The sequence below is a fragment of the Microtus oregoni genome, unplaced genomic scaffold (genome assembly GCF_018167655.1).
Source record: "Microtus oregoni isolate MIOR12 unplaced genomic scaffold, Mior012 000025F_ref0000491, whole genome shotgun sequence".
In the NCBI taxonomy this organism is placed as follows: domain Eukaryota; kingdom Metazoa; phylum Chordata; class Mammalia; order Rodentia; family Cricetidae; genus Microtus; species Microtus oregoni.
In genome coordinates this window covers 27,865,161-27,888,371 of record NW_024543084.1, presented here as the reverse complement: position 1 = coordinate 27,888,371, position 23,211 = coordinate 27,865,161, and the positions used below count along the sequence as shown (strand labels likewise).

Genomic DNA, 23,211 nt, shown 5'->3' with positions numbered 1-23,211 from the left:
TGCTGTGTGGGCTGCCATCGAAGGGAGCTTTAAAGCACGGGTGAGAGCTCCCTGAGGGGTTCCAAGATGACAGCAACCTGGCAGGATGACTGGCATGGAGGTCAACAGCTCCAAACAGTCATACTGAGTAGGGGAGGAACAGACAAGAGGAGGTCAGAAGGTGGGAAGACGAGAGCAGTGTGACCAAGGGCATGAAGGTGTAAGCAGGGATAGGGGCTACACTGGGGGAGAAGAGCAAAGCTCTTCCTTAACAAGACCGGAATTATGGGTATGGAAATGCAAATGCAGTAAATCCATCAGTAAACTGCAGAACCAAGTGAGGATAAAACTGTGGCAAGGGTTAATTCACTGAGAAGGGACCACCTTGAGGAGGGCTCCAGGATGGAGACATGTAGGACTTAATTATGGTTTGACTGTGCAGGGGCCCCATCAGCTCGTGTGTTTGGCTACTAGGTCCCTTCTAGTAAGGTCCCACTTCCTGACCCCTGCTCTTGTCCATTCCTCCCTACTCTCTGTGACTGTTTTAAGCTGTTTCCTGCACATATTCTTCCTATGGGGACATTGTCATTTTGGGGAGGCTGTGGGATCTTTTGGCTACAAAATCTTGATTTAGATCTCTAGGGGTAGGGTTTATGAATTAGAAATCCCTCAAGTTCCTGCACCCCACACTTCCTGACTGCCCCAATGATGGAGCCATCTACTTCAAACTCCTTCCACACAGCCATAGCAGCTTCCGCCACCGTTCCTGTGCCACCACGACAGATGTGCCAGCACCAGTCCTTCCTCTCTGAAGATGTTCAGTTATTCCATCACCACAACAAGAAAAACAATACAGGACACAAGGATATTTCTGCTGTAAAACATGAATGGCCTACTGCTATTAAATGTCTGGAACAAGAATTAACCCTTTGCACATGGGATTCCATGTTGTCTGGTCCTATGCTATGTGAAGCACCTGCCTGTCACTGCTGCAGATGTTCAAGCCGGAGTCAGGACCGTGACGTACAGAGCAGCTGGCAACTCTCCCAAGCTAGCACTCACCTAGCAGGCTTCCGGGCTCCTGGGCACTATTTCCCTGGTGCTGTACTAGATTGCAACAGAATTATAACTGCTATTCATATCCGATGTAGGTCCTACAGCCCACCCTCCACCACCCAGGCCCTAGCTCGGCATCTTCCCCACATAGACTTTGATCAGCTTTTGATTGCTTCTCCTGCTAATTTTTCACCTTGGATCCTTTTTGCCATCATCTCAAGGCTTTAACAGTTATGGCACAGGTGATTTTTAAATGACAGTATTCTCTTTTACGCCATCCAAGCCATTCTTGAAAACGTTAAGCAACCTAAAACTCAAGATGGGAGCCATTCTCTGTGCCCTGAGCTTGGCCCCATCAGTCTCCACAGCCCCTTGACTTGCTACTCGGAGAAGAGTTCGTGAAAAAGTAATTTCATTTATTGTGTTCATATGACTCCCTTCTGGCTGAGGTTGTGTATATGTTTTCTACTATAAACAACTCAGATATGATCCCTTTAAAAAACCCCATATTTTCTATCATCTTCATACAAGGCAGTTCATTAATGCAAAACCAAGGAAGGCACCTTAACCCCTACTCTTTTATCTTAATCAGGATAACAGTGCTAGAAACCTGCCCCCCCCCTTCTCAATAATAGAAAATCACTAACAAAAGCTCTATTAAAGCGTGTTAAGGGAAATAGCACTTTTCTAGGCTGAAGGTGTCTTCTGGCACAGCTCAGCGGCCTTCAATGCTATCTACCTTTCGTCTGCAGTTCTAGAGAACCAAAAGAAATGATCCAGGTGCACAGCTGCCCACTCACTCCGCAACACCAGTGTTGTCTCAGAGGCTCTTGTTTAGACTGAGGAGGACCTCCTGTAGCCCAGGCTAACCTGGACCTTGTGAGGCAGTTAAGGATGACCCTGAACTCCTAGTTCTCCTGCCTTAGCTTCTGAAGTTCTGAAATTATATTTTATAAAACATTACTCTTGCCAGTTGTAATTAAATGCCTTATAGCAAAGAAACCAAAAATTATTGGTTAGAAGAGCAAAACGGGCTATGGGAGATTTTGCAGTATGTATTCATAAAGAAGCCATTCTCAGATAGTTCCACTGGACACCCTCAGGGACGTGACAAGGGGGCATTCATCTTGCCAAACCATTTTCCTTTAACAATTATCACTGTACCCATTTGGTAGCAGGACGAATATTTCAGAAAGGTTAATATCCTGTCTCAACTGTGTTCCTGATGAAGTGGATAGTATTTTTTATATATAAAGAAATACAAAGTTTCTTCTAGCTCTGCTGTTGATTGACACTCTAGGAAGACAGAAACAGCAAAAGAGTTTTGGCAGTGAAGCAGAGATTATAGCCAATGGATGAGAAGATGCGAAGCAAAGTAATTGAGCTACTTAAAAAATATTGAGACCTTGAAATAATTCTTCATTAATGTAACCATTAAAAGTTAAATGAATTGAACACAGGCTGTACAGAGCTGGGAGGTCCCAATGGTGCAGACCACATAAGGTATGTTTTCTAAGTCACCTGTGTTAAACACACCACTTACCTGCACGGATGAGGGCTACATAAGTCCTTCAGTGGTTAAAAACGATCCTGGCTTCTCTCCTTGTAATGGAAAAGAGTCTGAAATGGTAAGAAGAAAAGAAACAGGAGGTAACCCCTGTAAATTTCCATGCTTTATATATAGGTGAGATTTAATAACGGCCAAATGCCTGTGATTTAGTATTCAATTCACAATCCATCTGGACATATTATCCCACCCTAAAAGCGGTAGAGTATCCCCCCTTATTCTTTTAATAAGTAAATGAAAAATGTTTGTTTTTAAAATGAAACCATCAACATTTAAACGCGCGAAAGCCCCGCGGAGGAAAGAGGAAGGCCAAACACCGCACTCCCACGTGGAAAAGAACAACCCCAAACAAACTAACCTCGGCAGAAAGAGAGACACACAAGCTGCTGGGCTCGCACATCTGCTTCTGTTGGTGACTGCCCTGGAGTCGCACTGGGCTTCCAGTCAGGGTCCAGAGAGAAAGTACCGCCCCCTTCTGCTAGCACCGCGTACCGCTCAGCGCCACCACTGGGGGGAGAAATCCGTGCAATGAAGTGTTAACAGTGAAAAAGAAAAATCCTCATCTAAGTTTTCATGAGGAGGGGAGAATCCACACGCTACAAGGGTTTCCTTTCGGAGTCGTACTGCCACTGCCCACCACAGCTCCCAACAGCAGCAACCCAGGCTGCCGCAGAGTCCACAGGGGTTACTACGCTGGCGGGATGGAACTCTGCCACGGAGCCCAGAACGCTGGAGAGAATGGACAGGGTGTTGTTGATAATCCAAGCTCCTCACCCCCACCCGAGGGCAGGAACCTCAGCCCCCCCCCTCCCCCGCTCTCCACTGCCATCTTGCCCTCGGTAAGTTCGTGGTGGGGTGAGTTACAATGGACCCCACACTGTCCCATGCCTTGAGGAAACAAACAGAAGTCAGCTAAGATACAAGAAAAAGATGAAAGATGAATAGGTTAAAGACTCCTTGTAAGGAAGATTCTAGTAAGGCTCAAAAGCCCTCTTGTCGAGCCTGTAATATACTGTTTCCAGTGATCTAACTTGGGGCTCACTTCCCCCAAGAATTTTCCTTATTTTTATCCCTATAATGTCCTATAATTCAAGTAATGGGCATACTATATCCATGTGAGTGTATACACTACCATTTCTATGTCCCATGGAGAAATAATAAAAGTCCAACATGGTTTATTCAAGGCCAAAGGAAAGATTGATAAGCCACTCAAGTCTACAGGTTGCTAGCTGGTCCCCCCTGTCTCCATGGGGACAGCCTGGCAGCAACGAAGTTTGAAGGTTTTTCTCTGACTTGTTGGAGTTAAGAAAGCCGGTAGACATGCACAGTGTTTTCTATCCAGTCTCTCACCCGGGTTCGCTGTGGGTTTAGCAATGAAAGTAGGTTGTCAGCTTCATGGGGGGCAGATCTGCAGACCTCCAAAGTGGAGACTAGGGCAGAGCATCCCGCTTCAGGCCCGCTCTCAGAGCCCGCGCCCCCCTCTGCCAGGCTAATTAATCTTTGTCTAAATGGAGCTGCAGTTGGCAGACAGGCAGCCGTGTCAACGTGGAATAATCGCTTGGACCTGAATCTGAGTTATTTTCCATCCCTGACAACAAATAATGTTACTTCCCAGCCCGCAGGCCAAGAGCTGAAATGGGTTTATAATTTGCCTTCCAATCAATCTCTCATTCTCTCAGCCCCTTAAGTTTTCTGTCTTTCAGCTTGCAGGGGACAGCTTTGGAGACTCAATCACCGCCTTGGTCTTTATTGATATCCTTAATGAATATTCTTTGCCTTCTAAGTAAAAAGGTGGAAATCTGCATAATCCCAAACCACGCTGGTTTACATAATGAAAACAAATAGACTGTCAGCTCGGAGCCCTGCAAGATCATTAATAAACTCAGTCATTCCTCGCTCCTGCCAGCAGCTAGAACAGAAACCTTCAGTCATTTCCACATTCAGCCTGCTCTGAGACCCTGCTACTAGGCAGGTTGGAATCAGAGGACAGTCCAGCTCCTTCCTCGGTTTCTGGGAAGAGAACTCATTAAAACTCTGCTCCTGGGCTCTGGAAAGTGAATAATCTCCTTTGTAATCCCAAGCTTCTAGTTCCTCCAAAGAGGAATCCTCCCAAGCTGGTAGAGGAAAGTCCAATACAAGAATGCAGAATCACCAGCAAAACCAAGTACATGACCAGGGCAGAAAAAAGAAAACAGCGCAGTGAACATTTCCAGAAGATGAACAGTAGATGTGTTAAAGAGAAGGGGTGTGTTCAACCAGATGCAGCGACGTGTCCTCAACCTCACCGCTGCGTTGCTTAGGAAACCATTCAGTAGTCTTATCAACACGAAGGACACATGCATTAGGGGTAGTGGAAGGGGGTTAAGAAACCGGTATGGTTAATTTATGGTAAAGGAGGTTTTGAAATTTTAATTTTCAAAGCCAAAATGCTGGAGAAAAGCAAGCTTCCCTGTTTCCATTGCTTGACACTGCCTGTGAAGACCCTGGCTGTGATTGTGATGTGACCCCCCCCCCCCCGCCCCGCTGGCTGACATGCCTAAATACTTGGTCCCAGCTGTCAACTCTGTTTCAGAAGGCTATGGATAGGAAATAGGGCCTCACTAGAGGAAATGGATCACTGTGTGTGGGACCTGAGGTTTTATGGCCCAGCCCCATTTCCTATTCTCTCTGCTTTCTTAGTGTGGATGAAATGTGACCAGCTTCTCTTGCCTGTTGCCATGACTCCTCCACCATGATTGATTATGTACCTCAGACCTATAAACCAAAATAAGCCATTCTCCCTTAAATTTCTCTTCTCGGGGTGTTTTATGCCAGGAACAGGAAAAGAACTAAGACAGTCCGTCCCTTGTGCGGGTCTTTAGTAAGGGAGATCGGGTCCACAGACTAGTAGCTGCCAAAGACCAGTGACCAGGTAGAGATGCCACCAGCATTCAAAGACTGTTACTGAGGCCTTCAGGACACAGCCTTCCCAGGATCCACCTGATCTTTCCTTATAAGAATCTGAATTCATTTGAATCCTGAGAGACAACATTTTAAATATGGGTCAGTGGAGTTCCCTGCCTGTCGGTCCTGGGAGCCAGAGCTGGGAACAGGATCGGCATTGTGTGCCCAGCTTCTAAAATTATCATCTTTTTCAAAACTGTGTTTCAGAAAAGAAAGCACGCTGGGACACTAAGCACTGCAAGAAGCTTGCGACCATACTCTTAACTGCATTCCTTCCACACCGAATAAGTGACTGTAAATCGTGCATTTCAGGGCAGAGCTGATTTCCAAAGCATGACCCCCACTCCACGGGGTGACTCTTTTGTCGTTCTGGGAAATGAAAAAAACAGGATGAACTTTGTGTCCCTGATCCAGAACGCATAGACGCACATTAAAAAAACATCTTCTTCCTAATCCTTCCACTGAAGTGTGCCACACTTATTTCCTTCGCTTCAGTTTCTCACGTTGATGGATAGAGGTACACAATTATGCTGTTTAATCATCTGCTCTTCCTTTAATGCACACAGCGTTAGGAGCCAGATAAACAGCCTTAAGAGTGTTTGCTGCCTTGCAAAGGACCTACATTCAGTTCACAGCACCTATCTGGTGACTCACAACCATCCGCAGCTCCAGGCTAGAGAATTTCATACCCTCCTCTGGCCTCTGCAGGCACCAGACATACACAGTACACACAAAATTTAACAAACCACTAATGTATAGAAAATGAACTGTTTCAAATCACATGACAACTAGAAACGCAAACACTGTGGGGGCGGGGCTTGGAGTACATAAAGAGATACTAATGAAACCACAGTCTAAGTTGTAATTAGTTTTCTGAAGAAACTAAGTTCTTCCGTTTGCTTTAGTTGAGATCAACAACAATCTTTCTCCCAAATCAGTTAAGATACAGCAGGGTAACTCCAGACAGCTCTTCCTCCTAAAGAGAGCCGCTTCCCAGCTCTTCCCAGCAGACCGTCTGGAGCACCATAGCTATATTTACATGTAGTCTTTGTGCTAGACACCTCCTTCCAGGGAACCCTTCTGGGCTGGCTCCACTCAGTTTGATGGCCTCCAAGATGTTAGCGAGGCATGAACAATGCCCCAGGGAAATCAGCAGCATTTACTCCCATCCAGAACCAGAGTCCTGGCCTGTCCTCTTTAGTAGGTGACTGACTATGACTTTATGCAAGTCCTAAGCATCTGTGAGTGTCCAGTCAAGTTCTGTGAAATGAGGAGATAGGACATCAGTGGTTCTCAGTGAGGACATGGTTGCCTTGCCTGTTGATTCCTGGTCCAGCTAATAATTCTTGTCTAAATTAGTTACAGGTGGAAACAAGCTGCAAGAACAAGAGAGATGCATGATAGTATAACTTATCTGTGACGACTAGGAGAGAGGGACTCGAACACGTAAGGTTATGAACTTTCTGAGTGTAACGATTCATAGATTCACTAATGTAGAGTAGGCAATCCTAACACATTTTTCCATTGACCAAACACACCTCTCAGGATGGGCTTTCCCCACTTCACAAAGACAAGTCATCCCACAGAAGACACAGTGATCAACAACAAGTAGTTTGGCATGCAATGGCCCAGGCAACAGAGACAACCCAAATTAAAAAAATACAAATACACACAGATAGAGCCCCAACAGAGCAGAAGGCACCATGGGGAGACCCAGGGCTGGGGTAACAGTCTGCCAGGCCAATGCTTCAGAGACTGCTCAGCTGACAAAGTACTTGCCATGTTAGTGTAAGAACGACTTCAGATCCTCAGCACACACAAAAGCTAGGTGTAAACTCATGTGCCTACAATCCTGGCCCTGGGGAGACAAAGGCAGGAGAATCCCTGAGGCTTGTTGGCTCCAGGTTCCATGAGAAACCCTATTTTAAAAATTCAGGTAGCAAGGTATTGAGGAAGACACCCAACATTGACCTCTGCCTTCCATGGACAGCCGGACATACATACACATCAGACATAAAAAATTATGAAATAAACACTAAAAGTCAAAGCAGTTTCAGGTTTGCCGTCAGGTATTCAGATGACATTGAGTAAGTCACTTACAAACTACAGCCTGGATCAGAGAGACCATCCTCAGATTCCCTTACAGGACAGGGAATAGACGTGCTCTTTATGAGCCCACATAAAATGCGTCTGCTAGAATCCTGGCTGCACCTCTCAGATCAGCACAGGCAGCTCCACCACTGCCATGCTCTCCAGATGCTCTAATCCCAGCCTTCTCAGGTGTGAGCTCAGAACATAAGATAGAATGGATAAAGTTTGCTCTCTCTGGCTTCTTTATGATTCTGTCTGACTGAACATGTCCAAGACCGAAGCCTGATCTATTGTACTCATAGGACTGGTGACACTGACAGATGGGGAAACTCAACCTTTCATCAAAGTTGAACAGACATGTTTTTTTTTTTTTATTTTGAGCAGCAATTTTGCCATCTTCCCAGATGTGGGCATGTCCATGCTGAGAAACACCATGATAATATTTTTTAAAAAAGTCACTACAACAATATACTTGTATCCTCATGAGCCTTCATTATCCTGAAAATGCACTAGGTTTGCTGTATCCGTTTCCCAGTTTCTTCCATATCATGTTCCACCTACAAGAGGGTTGAGAACCTGCCATTCATAGCTTCAGATATGGACTATGATGTTACAAAATAAATATTCCATCATGAAAATATAAACCTTGTGTAAATGTTTATATAATAGACTTTATTCAATTAATCCACTGGCTTGGGCTGGTGGAGGATTATAGAGGGGTAGAGTTTAAACCAGAAGTGTAGAAAAAATATTTACCTCACGTTTCAAATAAATAAACATTAATATTAATTGTACATATGCATCATTTAACAAAACTGCTCTCAAAATGCAAATGAATATTGCCATAGGGAATCTATCATTTCTGTATGCAGACATGTTTACCATGTATAGAAGGTAGCAATGAAATTACACGTAAGTTCAGGGTTTGATGATGTTTAACAGTACGTTTTTAAATCATTAAAATATGATTTTAGTTCTTGGTATGTCCTGTTAAAAAGATGAGGTAAAAGGGAACCTCAGAAAAGTCTTTAAAGCACCAATAATTGTGCCAGAACAATACTCTGCCCCCACAGAATGTAAAGAGCTGGGGGCTGTTGAGATGGTTCAGTGGGTAAAGTTCTTGGTGCCAGCATTAATGACCCGAGCTTCACCCTCAGGACCCATGTGGTGGAAGGAAAGAACTGTCTCCGTGCAATTTGTCCTCTGGCCTCCTCTCATGTGCTGCACCATGTGTCCTCCCACTCCCTCCTATTATTGTGAATGTAACACCTTTTTAAAAATATAGCACTGTTTTCTTAAGATCTGGGCGTCTGTCACTCTAACTGCCCCCTTGAGTAAATCAGCAGCTGACATTTATATTGAATGCTCTTAATATGCAGGCCCCACCTAAAAGAGTATTTCAAATAATTTCAACCAATACCTCTAGAAAGTAGGGACAGTTACAAAACCCCAGAGTGCAGGTGAGGACTCTATGGTTCAGAAAGTTCAAAAAACTTGCTTAGGGTCACACGCCCTTCCAGGTAGTATGACACCACACTTGGATGCTGGAGGTTAAACTTCTCCCCTCTGGTAGACAAACAAAGAAAGCAAACATGAGGTCCTGGGCTGGTGCTGTGTTTTATGACTTGCTGATTCATGCTTCTCATGACTTCAAGAGGCTCTTTGTGCATTAGACAGCTACCAGCTACACCTCAAAGTTGGGTAGTAGTCATCTGTGTGGCTACGGAAGAGGCCAGTCATGAAGCGATCATGGACGACTGGTGTGCTACAGAAAGGAGTGGAGGCAGCAGAGTGGGCAGAAATCCTCAGAAATGCTTTGGGCCACATCCTATCTGGTGGCTGTAAATGTGGGCGAGTCGTCTTTCATCCTTGAATCTATTTTCTCTTTAGAAAACTTCAAAGTTTTAGACCAATAGTTCAAGACTCCTTCAGGTTTCCTTCAGGGAATCCTTCCTACCTTTGCTACTTGAGTCAACAAGTATTGGTGTCTCCAGGGTAACAATACATGCCAAGTACAAAGCTCTGGCTCTTCCTGAAAGACCTGGAGCCCTCCCATACTTAGCAAGATTTGCCACCATTTTTCAAAAATAGTCTGTTCACAAGGAACACCTCAAAAGGAAGAGGGTCCCCCCACCCAGGGACTGCCATGCTATCCTGGTACCCTAACGTTTTTCATTTCAAAATGAATACACTAAAGTATTGATTTGAACCTTCTGGTGATAGAAAAAGAAGGAATGTGTGACCTCAACCCAGCCCCCACCACACACTCACCTCCACCCCACCCCCAACCCTGTCACCATCTCATGCATCCAGAAGGAGTAAACAAGGTGCTGTTGCTATGCTTGCCCTGTAGTTCCAGTCCTGGCGGGGCTCTACTGTGTGTGTTACTCTTTGCACTGAAAAATGAATCATGTTCTCTTGTTAAGTGGATGGATTTTGTGACCCTTGGAGAGGGAGAGGGAAGGAGGGAGGGAGGGAGGGAGGGAGGGAGGGAGGGAGGGAGAGAGGGAGGGAGGGAGGGAGGGAGGAAAAGAGAGAGAGAGAGAACAAGGAGATTTTAAAGCACCTCAGAATGTAGAAAGTCTTCCTTCCATCATGACAAAGGGGAGAGAAGGGAAAAAGCTTGAGGAAAAATAACAGAGCAGCTGACTGAAACTTGCTGTCTCTGGAACAACTTCTCTCATGAATTTTTATTTCACTATTTTGTGAATTTAGCCAAATTGAAAACTCTTTTTGGAAAAAGCCTTTCTTCTGTGTGGTAACTACTTTCACGACATGTGAAAAAGCCTTTCTTCTGTGTGGTAACTACTTTCACGACATGTGAAAAAGCCTTTCTTCTGTGTGGTAACTACTTTCACGACATGTGATTTGCTCAAACTCTAAAATCACAAGTCCTTTAAAATCTCTGTCCCACCCTCTACCTGCACAGATGTCTTATTCTGACCTTTACATACCATTTTCATAAACACTGTCTTACCTCTGGACATATGATTTATGCATTTGCATTCCTTGATGGACTTATTTACCAACCATAATACTATTTCAAACCAAACCTCAAAGTGTAGATCCCACCGTCCCTAGACCACAGCAGTGATTCACAGTTCACTGACAACCTTTATCATGGTGTAACCGTGTTCTATGTGTTCAGCATTCACGGGCACACTATTTCCTAATTTTTTGCTTGACTTCTCTATGTATCTCCTTAGCTCATATATCTGCCATTTCCGGTGGAGCACTATCCCGCCGTGTTGCTAAGATGGCTTAATTAGCCGTCCCTCTTCTAGTTGTTTCCATGCTTCAGTATAAGCCAGAGAAGCATTTTTAAGTAAATAAATCTTGTGAGTTTTGTTGAGCTATTTCCTTGGGCTACAATCTGAAGTAGGGAATTAACAACTTAAAAACTATAATCAGCTCTGTGTCTTATTACAAATTACCAGGTGACTCCCCCAAAAAAAGTGATATGAGGAATTTGCAACGTCATTAATAAAATATATCTGTCTTTTCCTTCAGAGTCTCTTTAACAGTGAGATCTCTAGTCTTTCTAGACTTTGGGGTGATTCCAAAAGAGTGACGGGAACCTGAGCTCCTGAAATCAACTCATCTGTATAATCCTCTTTATGTTCTTTTAAAACTCTCAATGGCCCAGTACCAAGTGCTCTCTCTACCCTGTCACTCATTCAGAACTCCCTGCGGCCTCACTAAATAGACTTGATAAGCTCATCTTTTCTCCACTGAGACTCATCAGGTGAGATAATGGGCTTGGGACTCCAAGGCCACTAGGGGCTGCTGTCTTACTAGCCTTTCCCTGTGGGATTCCCTTTGTGCTACCCAACATCTTGCAGTTCACCTTTTACATGAGTCTGTAAAGCGACACCTCTTTAGTAAGAGGCTGCTTGTTCCTTTCCGGGCTGCCCAGACTCCCGAAATAACCACACAGAAACTGTATTAATTAAATCACTGCTTGGCTCATTAGCTCTAGCTTCTTATTGGCTAGTTCTTATATTAATTTAACCCATTTCTATTAATCTGTGTATCGCCACATGGCTGTGGCTTATGGGGTAAAGTTCCCGTGTCTGTCTCTGGCTTCTATCCGACTCCACCCTTCTTTCTCCCAGCATTCAGTTTAGTTTTTCCTGCCTAGCTCTGTTCTGCCCTGCTATAGGTCCAAAGCAGTTTCTTTATTCATTAATGGTAATCACATCATACAGAGGGGAATCCCACATCACACCTTCTTAGCTCAGTGGCATTTTACACATTGTTATACATGCATAGCCAGTGTTTGGATCAAGATGCAGAACCTTGGGTCATCTTACAATCTTTTATCCTTTTTTTAAAAACAAAAAAAATTGTAGAGGTTAGAGAGATGGTTCTGTATTTCACAAGCATACTGCTCTTGTCTAGGACCCAGATTTCATATTCAACACTTATGTCAGGTGGCCCACTACTGCCTATAACTGCAGGAAGATCTGATGTGTCTGGCTTCTGAGAGCACCTGCACACACAGGCACACACACACACACACACACACACACACAGACACTTTAAAAATTATATATATATATATATATACACACACACACACACACACACATTGTATTGCCTTTGTGATTCTTGTTCTATATGAGGCTTGATTCCAAAGTTATTCCAATACATACTTAATAATTTTTGATCGCAGAAGATTAAAATCCCTCTGACATCGTAAGTGACACATATGCCCCACACTCTTAAACTTAGAAATGAAAAATTGAATCCAAGAAGTAAAAAGATTCATGGAAGGTCTAACAAGCCAGTGAATGCCCTTGCTTTCCATTCATTGGTCACTGTCTGTCTATGTATGACTGAGCAGCCAGTGATAAAGGATTCTGGATGCACAGCAGAGACACAGAGGCCTGGCTCAAGTTTTATAGTCGTAATTTTTATTTTAGATTATTGAAGCAAACAGAGGGTCAAATTGGTGGAGCAACATGTTTTTAAGATGACCTTAATACACTCTCTTTTTAAATTGTGAATTGTGACCCCACATGAGGCCATGAAACTGAACCTAAGAGTCATAAAGTTTGGCAACTGTAAAAGGTTTCTAAATATCGAAAATCCAACAATTAATTCTAAATCAACCCCAAAGTGGGATCCAAAGTGTCCCTGGCATCGCTCACCAGTGTTGTGTCACATGACCTCACTGGAACCTTGGTTCTGAGCACAGGACATGAGCTCAGTACAGTGGATTCCTCCAAGGCAAACATTGTCTGAATCACCTCAACTAGACTTAAGATTGTGGGATGCTCTGGGTTGCAGTGCTTTTACTGTACACATCAAGAGTTTTTCTCATGTGGAAACATAATGGTTTAATTATGGGAAACAAGACTTCTAATGTTTTCCTACTGTTGTTTCTCAACATGTAAGCCTCATGTTAATATATCTCCAGATAATATGCATTAGATGTCTGACTTTCAAAACTGTTGTCTGAGTAGCTGAACTAAGACTAATGAAAAAAAAATCACTAAAATAATTTTGGCTTGAGACTGGAAAAGCCTGTCAGACTACCACAGCCCTTTACTCGGTGTTATGAAAAGCATGTTCTCAGCAATGCCAATTATAAAGGTATTAATCAATTGAAAAATGTTAAACTTTCTATGGCCCACAGGATCAAATATTTACCTAAAATTTAATTTGTTATGTAAATGTATACAAGCAGCGTCATCTCATTTTGGAAAATTAAATGTTGTACCAAAAATTGCTTTAAACCACATTTCATTATGATTAATCACCAGTCACCTTTGGCTTGCAGACCTATGTTATATATCTGTTCACCTGGAGTCATGTAACAATTTATTGGGTGAAAAGGAAACTTAAGTAGGAAAATTTTAAGAAGCCTGATATATAGCACTATTTTTTTTACGTAAAAATGTCAACAGTTTTAAATCAAATGAGTTTTGCCCTTTAGAGCAAACTTGTATGACAACCAGTGCTTACTCCAACAATGCCCCATTGCTTGTGATTTCTTTGGGCCCTTTTTATTTTTAGATTAACCTTCAGAGCAAATATGAGTCAACTCAATTTTTATTTATTTTATGGTGTAAAGTGGGGTTTCATATAAACCAAGCTGGCCTTGAATTCACTGTATAGCCAAGGCTAGCCATGAAATTCGAATCCCTCTGTCACCATTCCTAAATACTGAAATTATAAGCAGGTGCTACCAAAACCAACTTCATATTTTATTTTTTAAAGCAATAAAATTAGCACCATTATATCGAACATCGGCTGTTTGCCTTTCACAATTCCAAAATAGAAACATGAGTATAATCTAGGAATTGGACAGTAGGAACTAGTAAGGAACATACAAAATAAAAAGGTTTCAAAGACCAAAGCATAATAATGAATGTGAACAGGTTAATGCCTCTGTCAAAGGATACCTAACTCTATGCTGCATGTAGAAGAGGCCAATGCCCACAAGGCTTGAAAACATAAGAAAATAATGAATCTAGAGAAACAGGAATGACCAGAACATCTGGGCGATGATATTTATATTAAATAGAGCAGAATTTGAGACTAAAGAATAGAATGAATACATAAAAAATGTCAACTTTGCTAAAAGTGAAAATTCCAATTTTTAATAAAATAGTTTATCTTAAATTGACAAAACATGTTTTTATGTGAAAGCTAAAATTATTTGTATATTTATTTTTATTTGCAAATAAATATAGGCTTACATAGATAACAAATTTTGTACATTTTTGTTTATTTGTTGGTTTATTTTGGTGGTTGGTGCTGGAGATTAAACTCAGAGCTTTGCACATGCTAAGGAAGTCCCTGTGGCTGAGCTACAAGCCAGCTCTGGGCAATATGTTGTATTCTTTCCTTTTATAAATATTTTTATTAATTCTTTAAGAATTTTATACATTGTTTAGTAATGAAATTAACCACCCTCCCCTAACTCCTCCTAGATACAAACCTCATTCCATACCAACACAATTGGACAGTTTACTTTACTTTAGTGATAATTTTAGCATTAAGGGTGCAGCCCTACTGTCTGCTGTGAAGCTAGTGGGAAACCATCCATGTAGCATGGATATACATGATGGAATGGAATATAACCACTGAAAACTAAATGGACGTAGCATTAAAGCAAGTCCTAATGAGTCATCATTATACCCATAAGTTAAGGCATCTCTCAACCTTCATCAAAGAAGTTTTGTAGTAGACAGTGATTAATATAAAGACTCAGCAGTAGTCAAGATGCAGAGAATAAGAGATGGCAGAATGTTCAGCCCTAAATGGAATGTACAAACCACACCCCTCCTCCCGAGGCTCAGGGATCATTGTGGGGAAAACAGAGGAGGTGGTTGAGTGCAAGGAAACAGCATCTTCTGGACACATCAAGGCAGCTGCATATGTGAGCTCGGTGGTTCCAACAGCACGTCCAACATCTGTGCAAGCTAAGCCAGACCAAACCCCAGCATGGGAAGGGGAGTTGGGCATGAAGTCTCATCCCTGACCAAGAAGTTTTTGAAACTCTCTAGCTTCTGGGAGAGGGAAGGTTATTTTTCTAGAAGAGCTAAACCCTAATACATCAAGCACACTCCAGTAGAAGGCCACATATACAAAAATATTTGGGCAGCACAAACTGGCCTTGATGGGATGGATGAAGAGGAAAGGGAGTTGGATTGTGGAAGAGTTTTGGGGAGAGATGGTGAACATAATTACATTGCATGAAATTCTCAATAGAATATTTAAGTGTAATAAAGTATTATTGAAATGGCAATGTATTCATGACATGATATTGAGTGAAACAGGTAAAGCATAAAGCACACACATAGAGCTTCATCTTCATGCAATATGCACATGCTATAAGAGATTCTCTTATCTCGACAGCCAAGAAAAGTTCCATTTTCACGTGGGGTTTTTTTTGACATAAAGTATTTTACACTATGTATTCACAATACTGGGTTTTGCCTGAAATCTTTTCACTAATATAGAAAATAGAAAATACATATGACATATAAGGTTCTATAAATGTAACACATAATAATATGCATTTATTTTGATTTGTTTTCAACTCAAGAAATTTTTCTATAGATTTCTTCACTCTGTAAAAAGGACATTTCAAAATAATATTCTATTAAATTAAGGGATATTATTTGGCTATTTATTGTGCTACTTCTCTCTACTAAGAACAGGGATGATCAGAAGTCTGAAATAAAACAAGGATAACCTTTGAAGCCACAGCTTTCTCCAAGTGGTTACAAGAATCAGAAATGGGAATAAGAAATTCCATCCCAAGGAACTGATATGGGAATCTCAGAAAGTTCTGGGACTATCTCACAAAAGAAGGCAGAAAGACTATAAAATGACCAGGGAAATCCACTGTGACATTTGTCTGAAGTCTTTTCACTGATTTAGATGATAGTAAATATACATACATAATATATATTACATATATAAATATATATTTAACATTATATATTCTAGAAATGACACAAAGCCTTCCCATAATACTTCAACAACTGCAACCTAAACAAGACCTGAAAATGACAACACCAGTTGATATGTCAACATGGAAGACGGAAATCTCACTAGGCCTTCCCCTAAGTGAAAACTACAGGCAATTAAGAACTACTGAGAGAGGGAGAATGTGTCTTCCCCAGGGATCAGTTCCTAATTGATTATCCAGTAGCAAGTGGTCAAACCCTGAAATCCTATACAAAGAAGCAACTCTAAATGGACTCAGCAGTTTAGTAATACATATACTCTTATGTTAATGTTTATATGTATGATTTTTGGGAGTGAGTGAGTGAGTGAGTGAGTGAGTGAGTGAGTGAAACAACACATGATGAATTCATGAGTGAATTCATGAGTTTGATGCCAAGCTCAGAAAGAGTTGCAGAGATGAGGAGGGGGCAATAGATGTAAATACAGTACACAAATGTGTAATTTTTAAAGTAGTCTTTTCTGTTCATCAAAGAAACCTAAATTTCTATTATAAGCAGAGCAATTACATTAAATAAATAAGCAAGACAGTAGTATAGTTCAGATAGATATTTACTTTGTTCATAGACCTCTGCTAAAAAGACATCAATTTACCAGTGCTCATAAAAAAAAGGCAACAACAAAACTATGCAATGTGCTCAAGATAACTCTGAATAAGATGTCCCAAAGACATTTCAAGCAAAGGCAGCCTCCTGAGAATGGCTTCCTGAAGTAACTTCACGAAGTTACTTTGCGTTCATTTTGACTTACATTCTTTTATGTGTTATGGTATCTTCAAATAAAGTTGCATTACCTTATGCTAACATGTTATTTATTTAATTCCTGGTAGTGTTGGCGGAGGCTTCTCGTTTGTTCCCGGTTGCTCAGACCCGAAATAATTACACAAAATTGTATTAATTAAAACCCTGCTTGGCCAATAGCTTAAGTGTATTTTCTATCTAGCTCTTATATCCTAAACTAAGCCATCCACTAATCTGTGCATCACTACGAGGTTGTGGCCTAGCAGCAAAGTTTCGGCTGGCTCCTGGCATCAGAGGCTACACAGCTTCTCCCTGACTCCACCTACTCTCTCTCTCTACATCTCTGTTTGGATTTCCTGCCTGGCTTTACTCTGTTAAGCCATTGACCCAAAGCAGCTTTATTCATTAACCAATAAAAGCAACACATATACAGAAGGACTTTCCACACCCACTCCATTGTAGGAAGAATAATGATATGCCTCCAAAGAGAATCTTAAAACAATTTTATACTCATATACTTAAAATGAGATTGGTGGGAAGTGTCGCTACAGCTCCAAGCATCTATTTTGGATTGTTGGGTGGAATGTTCCATTTCAAGTCCCCTCCCCTGGGAGTTGCCTCAGCCCAAACTCCACCTCTGAGAAAGCCTGCCAAATGGTGACTTCTCCCCAGAGAGGGTCAAGAACACTCCCATAGGCTCTTTAAACTGTCTCCCAGAGAACAAACTCGTGGTCTTTTGAGCTCTTTTACCCCTTCTCCATGTTTTCCCTGAGGGCCACTCGGGAGCTCTGGCACCTATTAAACTTGGGCCTTTTCTAATTCAGTTTGATTTGGTCTGATTTGGATTACCCTGTCAGCAGAGAGGCTTATCAGGCCAAAAAAACTTAACAAGGATTTACACATATTATTATGATCAGGAAATAATCAGATCTTTCAGGAGCCTCTAATGCTCATAAATATGTGAAAATATGTTAAGAATGATAATGCAAATGAGTGTGAATTCTGTGTTAGGGACACAGACCTGAAAGAACTTTGACGACCCTGACTTCTAATTTCCCTTTGTCTTGGGAGACATGATCCAAAGGACTAGGATGCCCAAGTTCCCAGCAGGTACTTTTGCTTGGCACAGCTGCATCTGTAATTACTCTCGACATTTCTCCCTCCTGCTACACTTCATAATGTAATTAGCACCACCATCTACTTTCTTCTGCCCACAGAACTCTTTTCTTCTGAGGACAAATATAATTTTCAGGGTTGATGTGGGTGATTGAACAGACAAACCTTATTCATCACACAGAAATGTCCTGAGTACACCCAACATGTCACCTTCTCTAACAGGGTTGTTTTCAGTCACTCTCCCCCTCCAGAGCTCATGGATTACCTCCCACTATTGAAAGTAAAGGAAAAGAAAGCCACTAATCCCTATCATGTTCAACATAGAAGACCATGGGCCCTGAGAAGACATGGGTGTGGGAAGACCATGGGCCCAGGAAGACCATGGGCCCCGAGAAGACATGGGTATGGGAGGGCATTGCACCTGATTAGGTTGACCCACCTCTAAGGCAGGCAGGGAAGACAGGTGGAGGTACAGATGAGAGAAGATAGGAGAGAAGCAGAACAAGGACTCTAGATAGAGAGGGTTTATGGGAAAGAGCAGAGACCCGAGAAATCATGATGGGTGGAGCCTGGAACCTGCAAGACATTCAGTGTGGCTAGAGGTCCAGACATCTTGGGGACGCAGGAGTTGGGAAACCTACATGCAAAGAAAGAACTACATCTTCAAAGTAACAGAGCCACTTAACATGGAATCAACAAAGATGGGAGAGCGTGATCTGAGGAGCCCAAGTATTAGGTGTGGGAAAGACGACAAAACTAGAGTCAGGGTTTGGTGGCCATGGTCATGTGACCTGAGAGAAGCCCAAGGATCCTTTCAACAATGTTTAATTTTAAAAAACATTTACCACATCAGTGTTAAGTAACAAAATGGCCCTGACTTCAAACTCAGTTTCAAGGAAAACCATCAAAATATTGATATTAATAACTGAAGCAGAGGCAGTTGAGTTTATACAAGACACAAGAGAAACAGCTCAAGACCTTGACAAGAGAAAGTTAACATGTCAGTCATGGCGCCAGATGCATTTGCTCTCAAGTCTGAGTTTGACCACTGGAGACTTTGGGGAAGCTGTGACCACTGGAGACTTTGGGGAAGCTGTCCTTTTTCCTTCTCAGTTGTGTCCTTTGTAAACCTCAGAGAACAGTAGAGCTACTGCTGAAGTAGTCAACACCTCTTCCTATTAGGAGGCTTAAAGACAGTCTAGCGGGTACTCTTCCATTCACTGATGCCATGGTACTAACGGGAATTGTGGGGCCCTCTCCACCTCCTTGTTCTCTTTTAATTTCTGGCCATGAAGAAAGTCACGTTGCTCTTCAAGGTGTCCCAGCCATGATGTGATGCTTCAGCACAAACCCAAGACAAGGGGCCAAGAAATCTTGGACTGAAGGCTCCCAAACTGTGAGCCAAAGTAAATCTTTCTCTTTATAAGTTCATTATCTCAGATAATTGTTATAGTGATGAAAAATGCTAACACAGACAGGAGGTGTCAGGAAATAATGCAAACGACAGTATATGACCCAACCATTCAGTACCCACTAAATAAATTCTATTTTCCTATAGTAAGATTATTCCTAAAGCTGAAAAGGAATAAAGCTTTGATTTAAAATTGAAAATGTTAATTTTTATTTTGAAAACAGCCTGTTATGATACTGGGCAAGAAGCAAAGCAAAGGCATTGGCGAGTGTCTCCAGATGTTTCTTTTCAGTTCCTACCAGGATCCTCAGGAGGAGCAAAGTTTCCTCAAATGGAGAGTAGAAGACACTATTGGACCCAAATCTGCCAGAAGAGCCCTAGGAATTGCTTCAAGGGGGACGTCACAACAGTAACAAAAGCTTTTTGGGAAAGGCAAAGAACAATATATGTAGTATTATAAGGAGACAAACACAAACTCTTAAAATGATAAAAATTCTTTGAAAAGATTGGAGTCCTTGTGACTTTTATAGGAACAACGAGTTAAAACTCAAGTTTTAAGAAAACCTTCATAAAGAAATGAATGAAGAATTCATTGTCACATTTCAATCAGGAACAACTGTCATGTTTCAGAGGAAGGTTCTTGGAAAGTCCATAGATAAAATAACAGGCCATCTACGTATCTAGCTTCCAGGGGACGATACTGGCAGTGTCCTGATGAACGTGTACTATCCAACTCTTCAATGAAGGAAGCATGTGTTTCTGTCAGCATGACATGGGCTTTCTGGAAACCTTACTGATATGACCAGTGTGTTGCCTACAACTTATGAATAACAAAACATGTAACATAGTTATCCTAAACAGCTTTTCGATTGTTTAACTTTTGCCAAGTTCTATCAACAAAAACCCACGGTTGAAATTAGCATGTGAGTAGAAGTCAGAGATATTTCCTTTCTTGTTGACACTGAAACATGCCATTCACCCAAGGTTGCAAAAGTGACCCTTCTGAGTCTAATCACTTTCTAGTATCAGAGGACAGTTCAGAGAAAAGCATGCACCAGTCAGGATATAACGCTGCAGACAGAAGGTACCATTCACTTTAACCTTCAATATCTTCATCACCTTCTCAAGTCTGGATGACAAACAATAAATGAAGCCTTGATGTATAGTCAGTACTCCGGTGAGGTAAATAGTCCATTGTGGCCAACTTTGAGCTGTAGCGCAACCATCGCTTATCACGGAGCTTGAGGGAAATGTACGATAGTAGCACCGCCTTCAGCAGAGTGTCCTCCAGGCACCTACTGCTGCTCATTTAACCCTCTCAGGTCCTTGTTTGCATCCTAGGACAGACACACTCCTGTGTGCTGAATGGGGTGAAACAAGGTCTTCTGTTATTCAGAGATCTTAAATGCCCGTGTATACAGACTGATGAGTAATTTGAATGATATTATTATTAAACTTGGATACCTTTTTACAAAATGCTGCCACTCAGTGCCACATAGGAACTAGGTATTTTTAAGATTTATTTTTATTTTATTTATTTGGATCTTTTTTCTACATGCATGTATTTGTGTTGTGTGTGTATGTTTGGTGCTTGTGGTAAGTCAGAAGAAGGTATTAGATGTTGGGAATAAAATCCTGTAGAAGATGCCACTGCTCTTAACTGCTGAACCATCTCCCCAGCTTCTGAAATAGGTCTTATGCTAATCATTGCTAACAAATAGATTTCATGAAGGTGCTAATGAATGTAACAGGTACCACCAGCTCTCCTGCCACTAGAACAATGCTAGAATACTCACCCCAGAAAAAGAAGCTTCCACATTATGTTATTAAAAAAAAAAAAGCACCTACCATATTAGGTTGTGTACTCTTTAGGGGCACAGGATGTATCCCACAAAACTTGTATATTAAAAGCACAGCATTTTTTTCCACACTGAGTATTTTGCTGTGTGTGAATAAGTCACCTCATTCATCTTAAACATCCACTGCAGTAATTATTTGATATCAGACAAAAATCCATGACAGCAGCCAAGCATTGGTGGTGCACACCTTTAGTCCCAGCACTTGGGAGGCAAAGGTGGAGGATCTCTGGGAGTTCGAGGTCAGTCTGGTCTACAAAGCGAACATGCCAGCACAGTTAGCTAGCTGTGAAATAACTGGACTTAGCAATATTAGTTGCTGATATGTTCTGTTTTTATTCCTCGATTTCTTCTTTAAACTCTGAAGCATTAATTGAATTATCGGGAATTTCTAAACTTAGGTCAATACAGTCGAAGCCCTTTCTAAAGGGACCCTTCAAGCTGAGACGAGTCTTATGTAATGATTACTGCCTTGGGATGGCCTGAGATATGTTCTCTTTCATCAAACAACTGTATACTTGTACGTGAGGGGACCTGGAGTACAGGTCAGATGGCTTAGTATTTGACCTATAAACCTGGAAGTTTGGATTTGAGCCTAGAGCCCAAAGGAGGTTGGAAGGGGACTCAGCTTCTCAAACTTTGCTCTCTGACCTCCCCATGCTCGCCCACACACAAGCAATAAATTTTGAAAAAAAAATAATTTTTTTAAATGAATAAAATTTTCAAAATAAAGATTTCTATCTGATCTTTGATCTCACAGATCATATGAGGCAAATTGTGAAATATTTTAAATCTGGGCCCTGGAAAACTATCTCACCGAACACAATAATAGTCTTTTTTTTATAGTGAAATACAGTGAATAGAGTCAGGAGCTGTATGCTTCTGACCCTTTCCCTCCAGTGTGTAGCTCTCGTCCCATTAGGAAGCTTGCCCATCCTACACTATGGGGATAACCCCTCAGTGGTCAGACCCTCTGAGATTCTGTATTCATATCTTTTGCCACATCTGCTTCTAACAGTCCTCCTTAGGGCTTGAGTCAGATGAAGAGACCCTCTTTGCTATTTGACATTATACACATAGTACCCACATTTTATTTTGTTTTATTTATTGGCCTCCAAAGTGGAGTTTTCCTCAAGCTCTTGCTGTCTATTCAGTGACTTACATGCTTCTTAGAGACTGCAAATCAAGGGATTAGGTTTTCAGAAATCCAACTACTTATTGGAATAATAACAATAATTAATAATTTGTTGTGACACACATTCCCAATCCCAGCGCTTTGGAACAAGAAAGGTTTACTTCTCTCAATCACAACCTAGCAGTTAATAAAGTTTGACGTTTCCTCCCAGTGATGACTCAGGCCATTAGACTGCTTTCCTCTAGTGTTGTTCCTATCCTCTGGCTTCAAAATTGATGATGTCATCCAGGCAGTGAGACAGGAGCACTGCGAGAAATACAGTCACTCAGTTATCTCAATCTAGAAAGCTCCGCTCAACTCTAGCTGTCCAGAACAACCCATATGACATTTCATAAACACAGTGGTTCTTGGAAGTCTGGTTGGCCTCCAGTTCTAATGGGTCTCCATTTTCACATGCAGCAAGGACTAACTCCAAAATCCTTGAGGGGGAAACGTTTCATTATTGCTGACCTGTGCTACATCGTTGGGTCTATATGGGAGCTGTGTCCAAACCGAGCACTGCAGCAATATTTTGCTTGTAATTACACTCTAAACGTTACAATACAACAACGATTTATAGAGCACTTCTATCACATCAGGCAAGCGGAATCACCTAGAGATGATCTAATGTAGCAGCCAGTTTTCTTATATGTGATACAACACCACCATCCTCAAAGTTCACAATCAAGAACTATGCAATCACGTTACAAGCATATCATTCAATAAATAATTCTCATCTTTTAAGTACGTTGAAAATTTTGTGGTGGCCTGCATTCTTAGTTATCCTGGGGCAC

General features: G+C 41.7%; 1 protein-coding gene across 5 annotated transcripts in view; it reads right to left on the bottom strand.

Moving 5' to 3' along the window:
• Window positions 1–23,211, bottom strand: part of Csgalnact1 (chondroitin sulfate N-acetylgalactosaminyltransferase 1) — a 317,605-nt gene that overhangs the window by 172,974 nt on the left and 121,420 nt on the right. For all 5 annotated transcript variants that reach the window (XM_041674576.1, XM_041674580.1, XM_041674577.1 and 2 more), the window contains 2 exons: window positions 2,961–3,109; window positions 2,579–2,655 (listed from right to left, as the gene is read on the bottom strand). The gene's annotated coding sequence lies outside the window, so the exon portion shown is untranslated. The remainder of the gene's footprint in view (window positions 1–2,578; window positions 2,656–2,960; window positions 3,110–23,211) is intronic.